The 19770-nt window shown below is 42.5% G+C and overlaps 1 protein-coding gene across 1 annotated transcript in view; it reads right to left on the reverse strand.

Moving 5' to 3' along the window:
• The window catches only part of LOC115467099 (protein eva-1 homolog C-like), a 568384-nt gene that overhangs the window by 85425 nt on the left and 463189 nt on the right, over positions 1–19770 (reverse strand). The window lies entirely within an intron of this gene.

A 19770-nucleotide genomic window follows, 5' to 3' on the forward strand; every position in this document is an offset into this window, starting at 1 on the left:
ATAAACACTGGTTTTGCTGCACTGTTATAGAAGTGTGGAGATGTCAAGGCCAAATTATTCAATAAAAAAAAAAAAAAAAGAAATGGCAGCCAAAAGGCTAAAAAACATTTTCTGCATGCTGTACGCACATACCAGTTGGTGGCAACTGTGAAATGTTGGAAATGTTAGTTTTTTTAGGCATTTCCTTAAGTATTCTAAAAATGAATAAATAATTAACTTGAGATGAAAAATTTCTCAAACTACCTGGTCTCTGTGTAAGAGCCCTGCTTTGACTATAATTCCTTCCTGGGCTGAATGGCCCCAAATGTTGTTCACTCCCTTCTCCCAGGCACTAACTGAAATGTATACATTGCATTCATTTCTGGTCACAGTATCTAAAAAAAGATATAGCAGAATTAGAAAAAGTTCAAAGAAGAGCAAACAAAATGATAAAGGAGATGGAACTCCTCTCATATGAAGAAAAGCTAAAGAGGTTAGGGCTCTTCGGCTTGGAAAACAGAAAGCTGAGGGAGATATGATTGAGGTCTACAAAATCCTGAGTGGTGCAGAATGAGTAGAAGTGAATAGATTTTTTACTCTTTCCAAAAGCACAAAGGCTAGGGGACAATCAAGGAAGTTACACAGAAATACTTTTAAAACAAATAGGAGGAAATATTTTTCACTCAACGAATAGTTAAGCTCTGAAACTCTTTGCCAGAGGATGTAGTAATAGCAGTTAACGTATATGCGTTTAAAAAAGGTTTGGACAAGTTCCCCATAGTCTGCTATTGAGAGACAGACATGGAGGAAGCCACTGCTTGCCCTGGGATTGGCAGCATGGATTGTTGCTACTATTTGGATTTCTGCCAGGTACTTGTGACCTGGATTGGTCACTGTTGGGAGCAGGATACTGGGCTAGATGGACCATTGGTCTGACCCAGTATGGCTATTCTTATGTTCTTGGTCCCTGGTTAAGATTCTTTCTTGTGTCTGTTACCAGCAAGGATACAGTTCCACTCTTAATCCAGAGGATCCCTTGTCAGCAAGAGCAGGCAATTACCTTTCTCTTCCTTGCTTTATGAGACTGGGTGGAAGATCAGCTCTCCTCTCATTTACAAGTTCTCTTGTTTGCTGAAGCCCATAGAAATCAGGAGCCCAAAGATACAGGTAGCTGCCTCTAGACCTCCACTCTCATTTTTGGCTCTTTCTCAGTCCTCTGCTTCCAACTTCCCACTCTCAACTGACACACTGCAGTTGCATTAGCAGCATCCCAGAGTTCAAAAACAACCCATGTGGAATTTAATCCTGTCCGTGCTGGTATAGGCACAGTGAGTTCAGCAACTTCCTCTGAGTTCCAATGGCATGGTTTAAAGGAACACAACAAAACACAAAGCAGGAGTGGGCCAAGGAAAATCCAAACCGGAGATGAAAAAGTTCAAAATCTTTTATAAACATACAGTGGTGGAAATAAGTATTTGATCCCTTGCTGATTTTGTAAGTTTGCCCACTGACAAAGACATGAGCAGCCCATAATTGAAGGGTAGGTTATTGGTAACAGTGAGAGATAGCACATCACAAATTAAATCCGGAAAATCACATTGTGGAAAGTATATGAATTTATTTGCATTCTGCAGAGGGAAATAAGTATTTAATCCCTCTGGCAAACAAGACCTAATACTTGGTGGCAAAACCCTTGTTGGCAAGCACAGCGGTCAGACGTCTTCTGTAGTTGATGATGAGGTTTGCACACATGTCAGGAGGAATTTTGGTCCACTCCTCTTTGCAGATCATCTCTAAATCATTAAGAGTTCTGGGCTGTCGCTTGGCAACTCGCAGCTTCAGCTCCCTCCATAAGTTTTCAATGGGATTAAGGTCTGGTGACTGGCTAGGCCACTCCATGACCCTAATGTGCTTCTTCCTGAGCCACTCCTTTGTTGCCTTGGCTGTATGTTTTGGGTCATTGTCGTGCTGGAAGACCCAGCCACGACCCATTTTTAAGGCCCTGGCGGAGGGAAGGAGGTTGTCACTCAGAATTGTACGGTACATGGCCCCATCCATTCTCCCATTGATGCGGTGAAGTAGTCCTGTGCCCTTAGCAGAGAAACACCCCCAAAACATAACATTTCCACCTCCATGCTTGACAGTGGGGACGGTGTTCTTTGGGTCATAGGCAGCATTTCTCTTCCTCCAAACACGGCGAGTTGAGTTCATGCCAAAGAGCTCAATTTTTGTCTCATCTGACCACAGCACCTTCTCCCAATCACTCTCGGCATCATCCAGGTGTTCACTGGCAAACTTCAGATGGGCCGTCACATGTGCCTTCCGGAGCAGGGGGACCTTGCGGGCACTGCAGGATTGCAATCCGTTATGTCGTAATGTGTTACCAATGGTTTTCGTGGTGACAGTGGTCCCAGCTGCCTTGAGATCATTGACAAGTTCCCCCCTTGTAGTTGTAGGCTGATTTCTAACCTTCCTCATGATCAAGGATACCCCACGAGGTGAGATTTTGCGTGGAGCCCCAGATCTTTGTCGATTGACAGTCATTTTGTACTTCTTCCATTTTCTTACTATGGCACCAACAGTTGTCTCCTTCTCGCCCAGCGTCTTACTGATGGTTTTGTAGCCCATTCCAGCCTTGTGCAGGTGTATGATCTTGTCCCTGACATCCTTAGACAGCTCCTTGCTCTTGGCCATTTTGTAGAGGTTAGAGTCTGACTGATTCACTGAGTCTGTGGACAGGTGTCTTTCATACAGGTGACCATTGCCGACAGCTGTCTGTCATGCAGGTAACGAGTTGATTTGGAGCATCTACCTGGTCTGTAGGGGCCAGATCTCTTACTGGTTGGTGGGGGATCAAATACTTATTTCCCTCTGCAGAATGCAAATAAATTCATATACTTTCCACAATGTGATTTTCCGGATTTAATTTGTGATGTGCTATCTCTCACTGTTACCAATAACCTACCCTTCAATTATGGGCTGCTCATGTCTTTGTCAGTGGGCAAACTTACAAAATCAGCAAGGGATCAAATACTTATTTCCACCACTGTAATAATCGTACTGTCAGGTTCTCAGGTTCAGAGCCCACAGGGCCGGGCTCTGGAGCAAACATGAGCCCTTGGGCTGCTGACGAGGAGTGACAGCAGCAGGCAAAACCCACCAACCAACGCTGGGCAAGCACATCGGCACCGGCAGGGACTGCAGGCACCGCCCAGCGAGCCGGAACACATGGACTGGAATCCCCCAGAATGGGGAACACAGGACTGGAACACAGGACTGGAATCCCCTGGACTGGAGGACACAGGACTGGAACACTGGACTGGAATCCTGGACCGGAACACACCGGACTGGAACACACTGGACTGGAGCCCCCTGGACTGATCTGTACAGCTTCACCTGCACTTAGCCACTGCCCCCCAAGGGTTGAGCCCTTGGGTTCGAGTGGCCGGCAGGACTTACAGGATGACACCGGATGACACAGGGACCAGGACTGGAAACAGAAGTACTCCTAAATCCTAAACTGACCTAAGTGCTCCCAAGCCCTAAACCAACAGAAGTGTTCCTCACAGAAACTAACAAAAGGACTTCCTAAGCCCTATACTAACAGGAGTGCCCCTAGGCATTGACCTAACAGGAGTGCTTCTCACAGCACCAAAAGGAAAAGCAGGGGAGCCACAAGGAAGAACAGGGAAGCTAAACACATAAGCCAAAAGTGCTTCCAAAGCACCAGACCCAACCGTGCTTCTAAAGCACCAAACACAGCAGAGCTTCCAAAGCCCTAGACACAGAAGTGCTTCTAAAGCACCAAGAGGGAAAAGCAGGGGAACCACAAGGGAAAAGCAGGAAAGCTACACACTATCACAAGTGCACACTGCACTAACACTAACCTGGACCTAAAGCAAGTAGCAAAAGCAAACGTTGCAAAGGCCCTGAAGGGAAGAACACCACTTCCTTATCAAGGCCCTCCCTGATGATGTCACACTCCCTAGACCCAGGCAGACAGCACACTGAAACCCAGAGAGGCCCAACCCACACCAATGCAGCACCGTGAAGCACTTGAAGCCGGTACACCCAAAGAGAGGTAGAGCTAACTTAGTCCACACACACAACTGTAGTAAAATGAAACAATTAGAGTCATGCTGCTAGAAGCTGCCAGCAAAGAGAGAGAGAGCTAGCTCAGAAAGGACAGACAAAAGAAACAGAAGCCAGCTAAGAAGCTAACCCCCAGGAAAAAGGTAAGTTTGAGAGGGGTTCTGACCACAATCATAACACATACAAATCATCATAATAGACATCATAATAAAAAATCAACATAGACTGTCTGTATAAAATTAACAACGGCTGTAAAAAAAAAAGTCCACCAGAGGATGCTGTATCCAAATACCCTCCAATGAAATTGGGGGAAACACTTAAATAACAGAATCCTACCAAGTAAAAACATACAGACAACTAAGCACAATAAGATAAAAATCATAAAATATAAATACATATTTGTAGAAAGAAATGTTCTGTAATATATACATAAAAATGAACATGGGCATGCCATAATTAAAAAAACAATGATATAAAAAGAATCATCTTCAATATTTACATAGAAATGCATAAAACAATCATTTTGTATACACATGAACTGACCTCCACAGACACAAATATAAGATTGCCAATAACATATAAGAAGCTGATGATAGAAAACATGTGTATTAAAAACTACCAAACATCACCAGAGAAGGACATACCAAATTTGTACAGGTGAACAAAACAGATGAAGACCTCAATAGTAGCACAGTATCAAAGTGATCAAAATCCAAGCAGAAAAAATTAAAACATGCTCAAAGCCCAAAAAAGCTAAAATAAAAAGGCAAAATAAGAGAACAGCTCACTGTGAGTGTAACAAAATAGAATAAATGGCAAATATTTATCTAATCATACTATGGAAATACAAATGAAATAAATAAGCTAGAAAATCATGCTTAGCCCAAAATGTTTAATACTATGTATAAACTCGATTGATTCCCAAAAACTTAAAACCAGATCAAAAAGCAACAAATGACACTATAATATAAGGAGGGCACAACAAGAACGAAAAGTTCCATCAGAGGGCAATGATCATGAGTATGAGCGAATACCGGGGCCTAATCTTAAATGCAAAAAGAAGCAGAACTATGGCTGTGACTAAGCCGCGGTCCGAAAGCAACATGTATGTAACAAGAAAAAGAGAAGAGCAAAAAGCAGGGTACATAAGAACTTACTACTTGTACAAGCAAATGCCAACAGGATCGCAATCTGAAAATGACACGATCTGCATGTGCAGGTGAACCCGAAACGTTGCACATGTGCTCTTTATAAACCACGGGTGTCAGTGATGTAAGGTGACATGATGCCACAATGAGGGAGTGGTTAAGGCTACAGTCAAACCCACATAAATGAAACAGAGAGAGCCGAGCATCCATTGGAGGCGCCTGGTGATATTAATTACATTCAAGATATCAATATAATAACATAATCAATATGTATTTCCCCCACAAGGTGCAACAAATCAACTTGATGTAACAAAACAAGTATAGGAAAAACATTGCACTTTTTGCTGTAGGAGCTTTGTGGGGGGGGGGGGGAGGTATCCTATTGTATTTAATGAAAGGTTCTGAAATGTCATTGTGTTCATGTGGAAGGTGATTGTTAGTAACTGGAGATCTGGAGGGAAGGCGTGCAATGATTATTAGTATTATTGGTTTTTATTAGAAGATACTATTATTTATGTTATTCTTTTTTTTAGAATTATGTTTTATGATTGTGAGCTATTTGTAATGATTTTTTTTTTCAGGATAATTGTATGTAAATTTTAAATAAACAGAATTTCCAACCACTTCTAAAGTCAAATCATTCGAGCAGCGGTTCCCAAACTGTGCAGCGAACTTTCAGGGGTGACGCAGCACATTGCTCCCTACTTTTTCCTCCCACAGGTCCGGCATCTGTTGCTTCCTGCTTCTTCCCCCACCACAGCTGCAGTGCTTGCAGCTTACAATTTCGGGCCATCCGCAATTCACACAGGCACTGCAGGGACTTCCCTCTGCCACATTCGGCCCTTGTAACAGGAAGCTGCATCAGGGAGGGCCAGATGCGGCAGACTGGGAAGGCAATGGACTGCCTGTGTGAATTGCAGATGCCCCAAAAATGTAAGCTACAAGCACTGCAGCAGCAGTGGGGGAAGAGAAGGAAGCGGCAGCGATCCTGGACCTGCAGGAAGGAAGGTAGCGAGCGATGCTGGATTTGGGAAAGGCAGAGTGCTGCAGGGAAAGGGAGACCTATGTGGCGGGGGGGGGGGGGCTGTGGAGACCTAAGTGGCCGTGGGGGGGGGGCAGAGATCTATGTGGCTGGGGGGAGGGGGGAGGTGCCGCGAACCAAAAACGTTTGGGAAACCCTGCATTAAAGGAAAAAGAAAATGCACCACTGAAGCTGGTGAAGCATAGCTTTTCAGATTTCCAAAGAACACACCAGGTTTTGGTCACAAATTTTCAAAATTGGCCCTTCCTTTTTAGTTTCTAGGCATTTGTGAAGAGCAAATATTTTTGGATCATTTGGGCTGTTTTCCTGATTTTAAGACTTTTTTCAGCTTGTTTCAAAAATTCAGTTGAATAACAACTTTTAACATGTGTTGGAACTTTTAACATATGGCAAGTGACCTAAAGCACATTAATTCATAGAATAGTATGTGTGAAATCAATTTCGTGGGCTCTAGAGGACCCTTTTACAACAGGCTGGTAAGGGTAGAGCCAGCTTGGCATGTGACGATTTCGCCCTACCGCCGCATTCTAATTCTGGTGCTAGAAAATATTTTTTGAGCTTCTAGCACTGGGGGCATGCCCAGTTACTACTGGGCTACTGCTAGATCTCCTACCATCTCCCAAATAGGAGGCAGTAAGGGCTCCCCCAGGAAATGGCCCTGTGGCAAGTGTTCAACTTGCCTCATAGCCATTTCCTTCCTTAAAAGGAAAAAAGCCTTTTACTGGTGGCGGTAAAAGGAAGCCTTGGTGCGCAACAAACCCATGTGCTGACACCACCGCAGGACCCCTTTTTCTGCCGTTTGGTAAAAGGGGCCCTACATTTTTTAAGCACTAATGATTCAAATGCATGCTGAGTGCATATCCCTGGTTAGTTTCGCTTCATCCTTCCCCAGTTTCTCTGTTTTACTCTGCTTTCCTTTCTACCCCTCTCGTGCCCCCACACAGTTCCAGTCAAAATCACATTTACATGCTTGCTTCTTGCAGCCCACATCCTTTAAAGTAAAACAGGACTGCTTAATGTTGGTTTTTTTGATTTAAAAAAAAAATCTTAGTCACTGCTCAAGCAATACTTTCCAATAAAATCTAAAACGTGCCTTGGCTGCCAAGCTCAAGGTCCCTGCTTAAGGGCATAGCTGCACAATCAACATTCAGTCTGAGCCTCCTTTCCAGGAATGGGGAAGTGGGATAGAAAAAAAATAAAGCAACTTCAGTCCTTGCCCATTATATCCTCTGGTTCACTAACTCTGGGCTCTGGAACAACTTGCCTGCTGAAAACAGAGCACATATCATGCCGAAATACATGCTTGAAAAACTTTTAGAAGGCATTCCAGCTTATAATCGAACGAGAAAAACGCCCAAGTTCCGACCTAAATCGGGAGATGGACGTTTATCTCACAAAAACGAATAAAGCGGTATAATCGAAAGCCGATTTTTGGGCATTTTCAACTGCACTCCGTCGCGGATGCGGACAAAGTTTATGGGGGCGTGTCAGAGGTGTGGCGAAGGCGGAACTGGGGCGTGGTTATCTGCCGAACAAAGATGGGCGCATTTCACCGATAATGGGAAGAAAGTATGCGTTTTTAGCTAGAATTTAGGACACTTTTCCTGGACCCTGTTTTTTCACGAATAAGGCCCCAAAAAGTGCCCTAAATGACCAGATGACCACTGGAGGGAATCGGGGATGACCTCCCCTGACTCCCCCAGTGGTCACTAACCCCCTCCCACCACAAAAAAATGATGTTTCACACATTTTTATTTTCACCCTCAAATGTCATACCCAGCTCCCTGGCAGCAGTATGCAGGTCACTGGAGGAGTTGTTAGGGGGTGCAGTGGACTTCAGGCAGGTGGACCCAGGCCCATCCCCCCCTACCTGTTACAATTGGGCTGCTTAATGCTTATTAGTCGTCCAACCCCCCCAAACCCACTGTACCCACATGTAGGTGCCCCCCTTCACCCCTTAGGACTATAGTAATGGTGTAGACTTGTGGGCAGTGGGTTTTGAGGGGGATTTGGGGGGCTCAACACACAAGGGAAGGGTGCTATGCACCTGGGAGCTCTTTGACCTTTTTTTTTGTTTTTGTAAAAGTGCCCCCTAGGGTGCCCGGTTGGTGTCCTGGCATGTGAGGGGGACCAGTGCACTACGAATCCTGGCCCCTCCCACGAATAAATGTCTTGGATTTATTCGTTTTTGAGCTGGGCGCTTTCATTTTCTATTATCGCTGAAAAACAAAAACGCCCAGCTCACACATTGTTGAATAAAACATGGGCGTCTATTTTTTTCGAAAATACGGTTCGGTCCGCCCCTTCACTGACCCGTTCTCGGAGATAAACGCCCATGGAGATAGGCGTTTTCGTTCAATTATGCCCCTCATTGACTTTCAGATGGTTATGAAATACAGTAGGAGATATTGTCAGGCTTTGTCCTTGAAGTATGTAGAAATAAGATTCAATAGGCACGCTTAATGTAATTTATTGGATTAACTTTGTTCTATAGAGCTCTGTCCCTTTCATCAGCTCAAAGCAAAATGAATTAAGGATGGGATCCACCGCCTTGGGTGAATCTCTTCATAAAGGCAGTTAATAAATCCCAATAAATAAATAAATATCTGTAGTCATTTTGCCCTGACTTCATCAAGAGAATACAGCATTATGAAAGGTTGTCACCAAATGTATCAATACTGTAAACAACTTTGTTGACTTTTTAAAATTATTTTATTTATGAATTTACACATTACTTCCACTTGAATGCAAATTAGAAATACAGCATTGACCAAATCAAGGAAAACATAATATCAAACAATTTACTACTAAATACTTTAGTCCACCAAAGAAGGAAACCAAGAATGAGTAATAATTAAGGAAAACATAGTCAAAATATCTTCAGGAAGTCTACCAGTGAACTCAATTGGTAAAGGAAAGTCTGTAGAAGTCCTTTAATTAATGTTGGCTTCTCTTTTTATAAGAAAATCCCTGAGCAGCTTAGGGTCTGAAAATAAGTAATTAACACCACCAATATTCAAAAAACACCTACAAGGAAATTTTAATATTAAAGTCCCCCCCCCCCCCCCACCCACCGAGCTATAACTCTTGGTTTAATAACCAAGAACTCCTTCCTCCTAAGTTGGGTACTTCTAGACAAATATCTGAAGTAAAGTCTTAATATAGTATTATGGTCCGGTTCTAGTGCAGGTGTAACTAACACAATTGATCTTCCAGTTAGTATGTGTACTAAAATAGTATTTTAAAAGTTCACTTATAGAAAGCACTAATACTCACCCTACATCATTTACAAACAACAATGTCAAACCATTACATTTGGAATGCCTTGAGCATGTATCTCATAATACCCACTGCAGCCACATTAGCAAGATGGTTGCTGAATCCTTTTGGTCTATGTCACAAAAGACAATGTAGAACCCACACTAATCAATCAGATCCTACTCTGGTAGAGGTCGTTTCTGACACTGTTCGAAACAATGGAGATACCAGAGGTCCAGGAAAAACCACAGGGAAGCAGATAAAAGAATGATACAAAACCCATGCCACATTACATTTTTCACTGATGTAAGGTACACACTTCAGTGGTGTAGCTAGGTGGTGCCACAGGGCCTGCCCCCCCCCCCCCCCAATTTCCTCTGGGCCCCTGGTTGGCTGGCGGGGGTACCCTACCCCCGACAGCTGAAGGCTTCATCCAATGCTGGTCTGCGGTGGCGGCGGCGCCGCATTGTCTGCCCTGCTCTCTCTTCCTCTCACGTCAGGCACACTCCTTTTAATGAAACTGAGCATTGTTTAAGTAAAAGATGCTATATTTTTATTTATTAGGATTTATTTACCGCCTTTTTGAAGGAATTCACTCAAGGCGGTATATATTTTTTTTAATCCTGCTGTTTGCTGTGTTTGAGTATTATTATTATTATTTGTTGCATTTGTACCCCACATTTTCCCACCTATTTGCAGGCTCAATGTGGCTTACATAGTACCGTCAAAGGCGTTTGCCAAGTCGGTTGATAACAAATACAAGGTTGAATAGTGATCGAATGCGGTATATATGGGGGGTCGGAAGGGATGAGGTTTGCGTGTTGTCCAGTACGATCATAGTCATGCTGTGTTTCCGGGTGAAGAGATTTACGTGGGGTCATTGGAGTAGTCCTTTTTGAAGAGGTTGGTTTTTAATGATTTCCTGAAGTTCAGGTGGTCACGGATGGTCATGGTGGTCATTATCTCTTTGATGTGCATGCCTCTTTATTTTCATTTATGGATTTCCTTTCCCTTTTTCATTGTTGTATGTAATCCACTTTAAACTCACCTATGTAAAGGTGATATATCAAATAAAGAAATAACCATAAAATGTATTTGTGGTAGGGGAATCCTGGAATTCCACACATGAACAAGCAGTGAACACCTGAAACTGCACTGGAAGAAAACCTACATATTCCCCTGGAAATCAAAGGTTTACAACGTCCTTGAACTGGTGCTTTTTTTCAGTTGAGCAGGAAGCTTGCTTTTTTTTTTTTAATCATTTTAATTGGAAGTGAAAAAAGTACCAATAGAAGCCAGAACTAAATACAACCTCTAATAGAGTACAATTCAAAATATTATGAACCTAGACTTCAAAAGAATCAACAGCAACCTCAACATCGGCTTTTAACTCTTTCTCCTAACATCAAAGGAATGTTCTGCTTGAATGAAAAGGGGAGGCGTTCATCAATACAGCTTTATCTGACTCTGGTCTGTAAAAGAAAAAGTCATTTGCTCTGATACAAAGTAGCACTGATAATTGAAGACACCAAGAAAGCCCATCTAAGAACTTTAGGGGTCCTTTTACTGAGGTGCGCTAAAACATGACCTGCGGTAGTGTAAACGCGTGTTTTGGGCGCGTGCAGAATAATTTTTCACTGCACCTACAAAACAGGGGTGTAGCCAGACAACAGATTTTGGGTGGGCCTAGGCAAGAAGTGGGTGGGCACCAAACGTTCTCCCCCCACCACCACCAAAAGATATCTCAGCTGTCAGGAAAATGCTTCTTTCCACCTTGGCAGTCTGCAGCAGGCATGAGCTGAAAACTGAACATGCGCAGGTGCCAGTATCATGGAGAGTAGCATTTTCATTACCATCAGGGGGAAGTCTTCAGCTGGTAGAGCTTGGGATCTCCACCAGCTACCGCTAAACATGTGCTACTGTTGGGTGGGCCTGAGCCCTAAGTGGATGGGCCACGGCCCACCCAGGCCCACCTGTGGCTACGCCTCTGCTACAAAAAAAGCCTTTTTAAAATTTTTGCTAAACATGGACGTGCGGCAAAATGAAAATTGCTACGCGTCCATTTTAGGTCTGAGACCGTACTGCCAGTCATTGACCTAGCGGTAAAGTCTCATGCAGTAACCGGGCGGTAATGAACTACACGCGTCAAATGCCACTTGGCACGTGTCCGATACGCGCATCTGAAAAGAAAAACTATTTTTCGGATGCGCATATCAGACGCGCCCCAAAAATTAAATTACCACAAGAGCCACGCGGTAGTCGGGCGTTAACTCCATTATGGCGCACGTAGACTCTTACGCAGCTTAGTAAAAGGGCCCCTTAGAGACTGATAATGCCCATAAAACCAGGAGGATCCTAAAGTACACACTTAAGATAAAGGGCAGAGGTCAATACAATGTACCCTCAAGAACGACGTTGCTGAACGACCAATTGTCCATTGTGGCAGCGTTGCTAATAAAATTGTCTACATGCTTTAGGCTCTGCAAAGACTGTAGTCCATAGTCCTATGATTACATTGTTCTTCATCAGTTACTGGAGTCGGACTAGTAATTTGAACTGGGTTAGTTAGTCCAACCTATAATTTACTGACTACAAATTGGAATCCCTAAATAGATAATTTTCCTCTGCTTTCTGATTAATGTTCTTTATACTATTGCCTTGCAAACAGCCTTCTGCCCCAATACCCATCCTTCAAGGTTATTTTTTTCAAAAGGTTTTTCCACTCAGTGAGCCAAGAAAAGCAGGCTCCAAGTATGATTATCTTTCAGTGGTCGGAAAGCACATGATGGTGTTGAATATTTTGACAGCACCACTGACACAGCTACATCAGAAAACCAGCATTTTCATTAAATGACTGGCGGGACAGGTTACCGAGCCCTACCTGACAAAAGCACCTCTGTTTCTGGCACACGTAGATCCAAATCACTGACATGGAATAATTACTTCCAGCCATTTCTGCGATAATGTAGATATGCTAGAAAACAGTTAGCTAATATTCATTATCTTGGTGCACTGTGTGCAAAAATTAGCAGTCAATGCGTGTGTGCTAGTCCATATATTAACAGAAGTGGCTAGAATGGATGAATAAATTAAATTTTCAGGAGCCCTCTCTGGATGAGTATGAAACTTGATTTCATGTTTGTGAATTGCTATACATAGATGTTTATAAATTCACAAATACAAATACGAGTTTCACATACATCCATGTACAGTGACCAAAAATTCATCCACAGAAACAGTCAAAATTCATGTAAACTTGAAATTGGCTTCATCTGTTTGCAGTAGTAGTGTTTACAAAGAAAAAAAAGTGGACTAACACGGCTACCACCCTTTACAGTAGAGTTTAAAAGCAAGTTCTTTTTCTTTCTTAGTGTAGACTACAATTTTCTATGAGGATAGTCAACTGGAGTATAACACACCCACTCTTCCCCCCCGTCCCCCACCATGAACTGGGAACATATGCCCAGATTCAAAAGTGTAGTAAGCTTACTAGGGAAAAGTGTGTTAACTTCACTTTTCACCATGACCAAGGGGTAAAAGGGGTACTCAGGGAAAACAAAGCCATAGCGGAGAGAATAAATGAATTCTTTGCTTCGGACTTCACCAAAGAAAATTTGGAAGAGATACCAGTGCCAGAAATGGTATTCAAAGCTGACGAGTCAGAGAAACTGAATGAAATCACTATAAACCTGGATGATGTAAAGGCACAAATTGACAAATTGAAGAGTAGCAAATCGCCTGGACTGGATGGTATTCATCCCAGAGTACTGATAGAATTGAAAAATGACCTTGCAGAACTATTGTTAGTAATATGCAATTTATCTTTAAAATCAAGCATGGTATTGGAAGATTGGAGGGTGACCAATGTAACACTGATTTTTTAAAAAGGTGTTCCGGGAAATTATGGACTGGTGATCCTGACGTTGGTGCCGGGCAAAATGGTAGAAACTATTACAAAGAACAAAATTACAGAGCATATTCAAAAGCATGGACTAATGAGACAAAGCCAACATGGATTTAGTGAAGGGAAATCTTGCCTAACCAATCTATTACATTTCTTTGAAGAGGTGAACCAACATGTGGATAAAGGTGAGCTGGTCAATATTGTGTATCTGGATTTTCAAAATGCATTTGACAAAGTACCTCATGAAAGACTCCAGAGGAAATTGAAGAGTCATGAGATAGGAGGCAATGTTCTATTCATCTAGAGATGGGAGTAACTAGTGTGGTAATTACATTTGCTGATGGCACAATGTTATTCAGAGTTGTTAAATCTGAAGAGGATTGTGAATAATTACAAAAGGAACTTACAAGACTGGGAGACTGGGCATCCAAATGGCAGATGATGTTTAATGTGAACAAGTGCAAAGTGATGCAAGTGGGAAAGAGGAACTCGAACTATGGTTACATGATGCAAGGTTCCACATTAGAAATCACCAACCAGGAAAGGAATCACCAACCAGGAAAGGGATCTGCATGTCATAGGAGCCAACTTTTCAAAATGATTGGGGGTGCTGAATGAACGCAACCCAATATTCTCCCGCCACCTGCCACCACCAAAACAGAAATAGTCTTAGACTGCATTCACCTTTCTTTTGTTTTTTTTAAATATATTTTATTGTTTTGTTTTTTTTAATATATTTTATTGCAACAGTCAGATAAAACAATAACAACAGAGCAATACCAAATCAAAAATGAATGGTGTGCAAAATGAATCTACTGTCTTAGTTGCAGCGTACAAGTGTAAAAACTTGCGCCACAGCATTTCTTATCATCAGCTGTGGGAGACAGTGGGACTGCTGTGCTGATAAGATCCTAAGTTCAAAACAGGCTATTTCTCTCATATTGACAAACCATAGCTGCAGATAGTGGTGGTGAATCTTCTGCCACCCAATAGGTCAGAATCAATTTCTTGATGAGCAAAAGAGCATTATAAAGGAAGTGGCACTGCGAGGCCAAGATGCCCTGCTCCACCAAGTGTTCCTGAATACCCAAAAGTAAAGAGCCGTAGTCCCACTTGGGGAAGCACTGGACAACTCACGCCAACACCGACAGTCTTGCCAAACCTGAAACAACATGTTATCAAAATCTCAGAACCAACAAACAGATCCCTTTTCAGACACTTGGCCTTGCAGTCACACATGCACAACAGAAATAACCCCTCTTCAAATTCTTCAAAAATTAACCTGAAATCCTAAGAAGCTAGACTCTGAATGCAGCACAATACCAGAAAAACAGAAAGAAACACATTGCTATACACTGCAAAATAAGACAGGAGATGTACATTCACAAATTGAACATATTCCAAACACTAAAATGAAAATAAAATGATTATTTTCTACATTTGTTGTCTAGTGACTTTGTTTTTCTGATCATGTTGGTCCCAGGCTCTGATTCTGCTGCTCTCTATCTGTTTCCAGGGTTTCCTTTGATATATAGAGATAAACTATAAGTATTATTAGGGAACTGGTTTCCTCACAATTCCTCACGGTCTGATCACGGTCTTGGTTGAAGAAGGCTGTTCGCCTGCCTAAGTTAAGTAATCTTCTAGGACTGTACGGCAGTGCTGTGTATTTATTTAGAAATTGAAAAATATTAAAAATAAGGAGGTTTTTAGCCGCCGATGATGATGAAGTCCTAGCCCTCATCCTGTTATAAATATGGGAGAGGTGCTTCTCGAGGCGTTTTCCTCCAGAAAGGACACTCTTATGCTTACATATTTGTAACTGTGTTCCAGGGTTTCCTTTCCATTTATTTCTTTACTTTCCTCCTTTCTTCTTCATTTCTTGCCTTACATCCATAGGTGAAAGCTGGGTCCTCCGCAGACTTGACTGGAGAAAGTATAGAGTGGATCCAGCTTTTGCCTATTTTCTCCATCCATGTGTAGTTTTTCTCCTCTTTTCCCTTTCCCTCATCTCCATCAGTATGCATCTTCTTCCTCTTTTATGCCTGATTTGGTATCTTTTGCTCCTCCTTCCAAATAAATGAGCATTACTATTCATTTATTTATGACATTTATACCCCACATTTTCCCGTACAATTTCAAGTTCAACGTGACTAACAAGCTAAAAAGAAGTCATTACAAAATATGAAATACTTAAACCCACACATCAATAAGGAAAGAATCGTAAATATATAAAGAATTCAATGATAAAGCATAATGGAGAGAATGGAAGGTGGGAGAAATATAGGGCCCCTTTTACTAAGCCGTGTAGGCACCAATGTGCGCCCAACGCATGTCAAATTGGAGTTACCACCCAATTATCGTATGGCCCTTGCAGTAATTTTAATTTTGCGGTGCGTCCGCTACGCGTGTATGGATAATATTTTTTATTTTCTGGCGCATGTAGCAGATGTGCGCCAAGTGGCATCTGACGCCCGTAGGTCATTAGCTCCCAAATTCTTTATGGCTAGATCTATGGCTGGCAGTAAGGTCTCAGACCCAAAATGGACAAGCGACAATTTTAATTTTGTTGAACGTCCATTTTCAGCAAAAAAAAAAGGCCTTTCTTACAGGTGTGCTGAAAAATGATTCTGCGCGCACCCAAGACCCGCGCCTACACTACCGCAGGCCATTTTTCTGGGCACCGTTGAAAAAGGACCCCATAGTTTACTATCCTATAACCAATGCCTCTTCTTTTCCCCTCCCCTAAAGTTGATAGCCAGCTCTAAATTTACCCAACAGGTTGATCCAGTTTACCACAGTCCATGCAGGAATTTGTAGTCCCGATTTTCCTAATACATTACCAAAGAAAAGTGAGACTAGAAATCCATGCATACAGAGGGTATTTTACTAAGCTGCGGTAGAATTTTTAGCTCGCAGTAGAAATCAACTGGCAGTAAATGCCAAGATGTCCATTATATTCATATGGGTGACTCAGCATTTACTGACAGCTGATTTCTACTGTGAGCTAAAAACGCCAGCGCGGCTTAGTAAAAGACCCCCCACAGTGGGGTAAAGCCAGGACACGCTGAAGCTGTTGAGCAAATATGGAATCATCTGGCAACCCCATATCTCCCACCCCACCCCCCAACAACACACACACACACACACATACTCTTATTTTCCCAGTGAGAAGAGGGTGTTAAATTTACTAAAATGTTTCTCCCTTGTTTGTGTGTAGGGGCAAAATGCTTCTAATACTTGGCCCAGTGTTGCATATTTTAGGTTTTGCCTAGCACCATAAATCCAGTTAAAAGAATTCACACCGTCTCAGATGTTTCAGAATCAGTTTACATGCACATTACAAGCAGGGATGAATTAAGGCATTTATAAACTGGGCACATATCTAGGGCCTCAGTGTTTAGAAGGAGCCCACTCAGATGTGCAAGTTTAGTGGCAGACTTTTGCCCTGATTTAAGTCAGCTGATGGCAAACAGAAGAGTGATGGTGATGGGGACCAGTGAGTCCACTAGAGAATGACACAGGGCAAAGTTTGTCCCCATCCCCACGGGCTCTGGCCCATCCCTGCCCCGTCCCTGCAGGCCTTGTCTCTCCTTCTCCATCACTGCCCTGTCCCCGTAGGCTCTGTCCCTGTCCCACCCCATTCCTATGGTCTCTGTCCTCATCTGCAGAAGCCTCAAACACTGATTTTATATTTCAATCTTTTTATTAAAGTATAAAATGGAGCAATATTTTGTGCAATTGTTGTTTATAAATCATAAATAGAAAACAACAATAACGAGCATCTATCATTTATTTATTTAGATTTTGCTCACACCTTTTTCAGTAGTAGCTCAAGCTATGTTACATTCAGGTACACTGGATATTTATAATAACCCCTCTACCTCCCCCTCCCCACCCTTCCAATCCAAACAATAGCAGATTTCTACTCCAAGGAACCCTAAACTACCCTGTTAAAATGTCCAGGGGTACAAAATACAACCCGCTCTGTATGCCCTAGCGGGGGAGAAATATGTCCTAAGATGCACTGTTATGATTTTTTAATCTGTGGATGAATAATAAGTCATCAACAATCTCAGGATTCAGTCTAGCTCTTCTGGTTTCCTGCAGGAACGCACAGGGTCCCCCGTGTAAATTTTGTCAGTTGTGGTCAGCACTTTTGCTTGTTTATAGAAAACATGAAAACATCATCATCTGCATCACTCAAACATAAATAACAGTCCAATTCATTAACAGCCTTCAAAGTAGAGAATGACACGGGGACAAGTCCTGTCCCCGCAGGCTCTGTCCTTGTCCCCAGCCCCGCGGTTATTGCGGGTCTCCGTCCCCATGTTATTCTCTAGTGTCCACTGCCTGCAGAGGTCTGTCTATTCTCTCTCTTTTTAAAATCTATTTCCTTTTCCGCGATATCCCATTTACAAAAACCAGGTAAAGGACAAACAAATAAAAGAAACAATTCAAATCATAAGGAAAAATATAGAAACATCCATCAATCCACATCACACAGGAGCAAAGGTAAAATATCAGGCAAAAAAAAAAAAAAAGTTAGGAATACAAGATTCTACTGAATTCCTGGATAAATTACAATTTCAAGTCCCCATCTTAATTCTCGTTCAGCGAACTAGGAAATGAAGGATTTAGCTCTGTTTTTTGGTTTTAAAAAAATACTCAACTTGGGTAGGATCAGGTTATTTAGCACTTACAGGGCAATTTAAGAAAAAAGATCCCACCTAATGTAAAGATCTGTACCTTCATTTGAAGAAAAGTCTGTGTAAGTTGAGTAACATAAGGAAAAATCTTTACCTTTTGGCCACAGAACAGGAGCTTCTTCTTCTTAAATCAATACTTCAAAACTAATAACTTGTTGTCAGAAATAAATATAACCAAGAGAGTGGCAAGAAATGCCTGTGAAGATTCCAGAATCTAGACAGATCAAAATAAGGAGAGGAAATGACACCCATACCAACGTCTTGCACTCTTTCCGTAACCACATTAGGCGGCCCTTTTACTAAGGGGCGCCCAAAAGTGGCCTGCGCTGGTGTAGGCGTGTGTTTTGGATGTGTGCTTGTCCATGTCCTGAGCGCGCCTGGAAAAAACGGATTTTTGGGGGGACATGCGAAACCAGCACATGTCCATTTTCGGCCTGAAACCTTAACACCACCCACTGACTCAGTGGTAAGGTCTCACACGCTAACCAGGCAGTAAGTGTCCAGCCCACGCCAACTGCCGCTTTCTGCTAGGTAAGGGCCCAACAGTAGAAAATATCTTCTACTGCGTGATTTGGGCACACGCCAAGAATGGAATTACCGCCTGGGGCATGCAGTAGCGGCAATTTGGCACATTTTGGATGCACATAGGCGCCTACACGCCTTAGTAAAAGGGCCCCTAGGTGAAAGGTAATGACATTTGGATATTAAAATTGACTCCAAAATGGGCAAAGCGAATAACTCCTTATAACAGGTTTATCTATTTCCCCCCCCTTTTCTGCACATTGAACAGTGCTGGGCAGACTTCTACGGTCTGTGCCCTGAGAACAGCAAGGTCAAATTAAACTCGGGTATACATATAAAGTATCACATTAGAGTGGCTTGGTCCCGTGCGGGCAGGAAGGCATGCATGCACAGTATGCCGCACTCAAAGGCTTTGAGAAGTTGCTGGAGAGCGGTTCCCATGCAGGGCTTCATCAAATAGGAGTGGCTGGTGTGGAGGAGTGGCCTAATGGTTAGAGCACCAGTCTTGACATCCAGAGGTGGCTGGTTCAAGTCTGACTGTGGCTCCTTGTGATCCTCCATTGCCTCAGGTACAAACTTAGGTTGTGAGCCCTCCAGGGACAGGGAAATACCTAGTATACCTGAATGTAACTCACCTTGAGCTACTACTGAAAAGGTGTGAGCAAAATCCAAATAAATAAATACCACGTAAAATGAGTTTATCTTGTTGGGCAGACTGGATGGACTGTTCAGGTCTTTATCTGCCATCATTTACTATGTTACATTGTCCTCTAGTTGATAGGAAAAGTTGGTGAGTCTCACTTCTTCCATGCTGCTGCAGTCAGTACCATGGGGGAGTTTTTATGATATATTTATTTTATTTAGATTTAACTTAACGCTAACATGCATGTTTACCTACAGCTCACCGAAGAGTTAAACCTGCTCTGATTACAAAGCAAAAAGACAAGGTCATTTTCATTAACTGGATTTTTTTTTTTTTGTTAGCCTTGACCTGGAGGAGGTTTTCAACAGAGTTTAACACCTTTTGAACTCAATTAACTATGGAAAAACAATTTACACTTCCAGGTGATTTTGGTGCTTCTGCATGCTGCTTAAGTGGCCTTGAGCAGGCTGGGT

This window comes from Microcaecilia unicolor, chromosome 3, assembly GCF_901765095.1.
Source record: "Microcaecilia unicolor chromosome 3, aMicUni1.1, whole genome shotgun sequence".
NCBI lineage: Eukaryota > Metazoa > Chordata > Amphibia > Gymnophiona > Siphonopidae > Microcaecilia > Microcaecilia unicolor.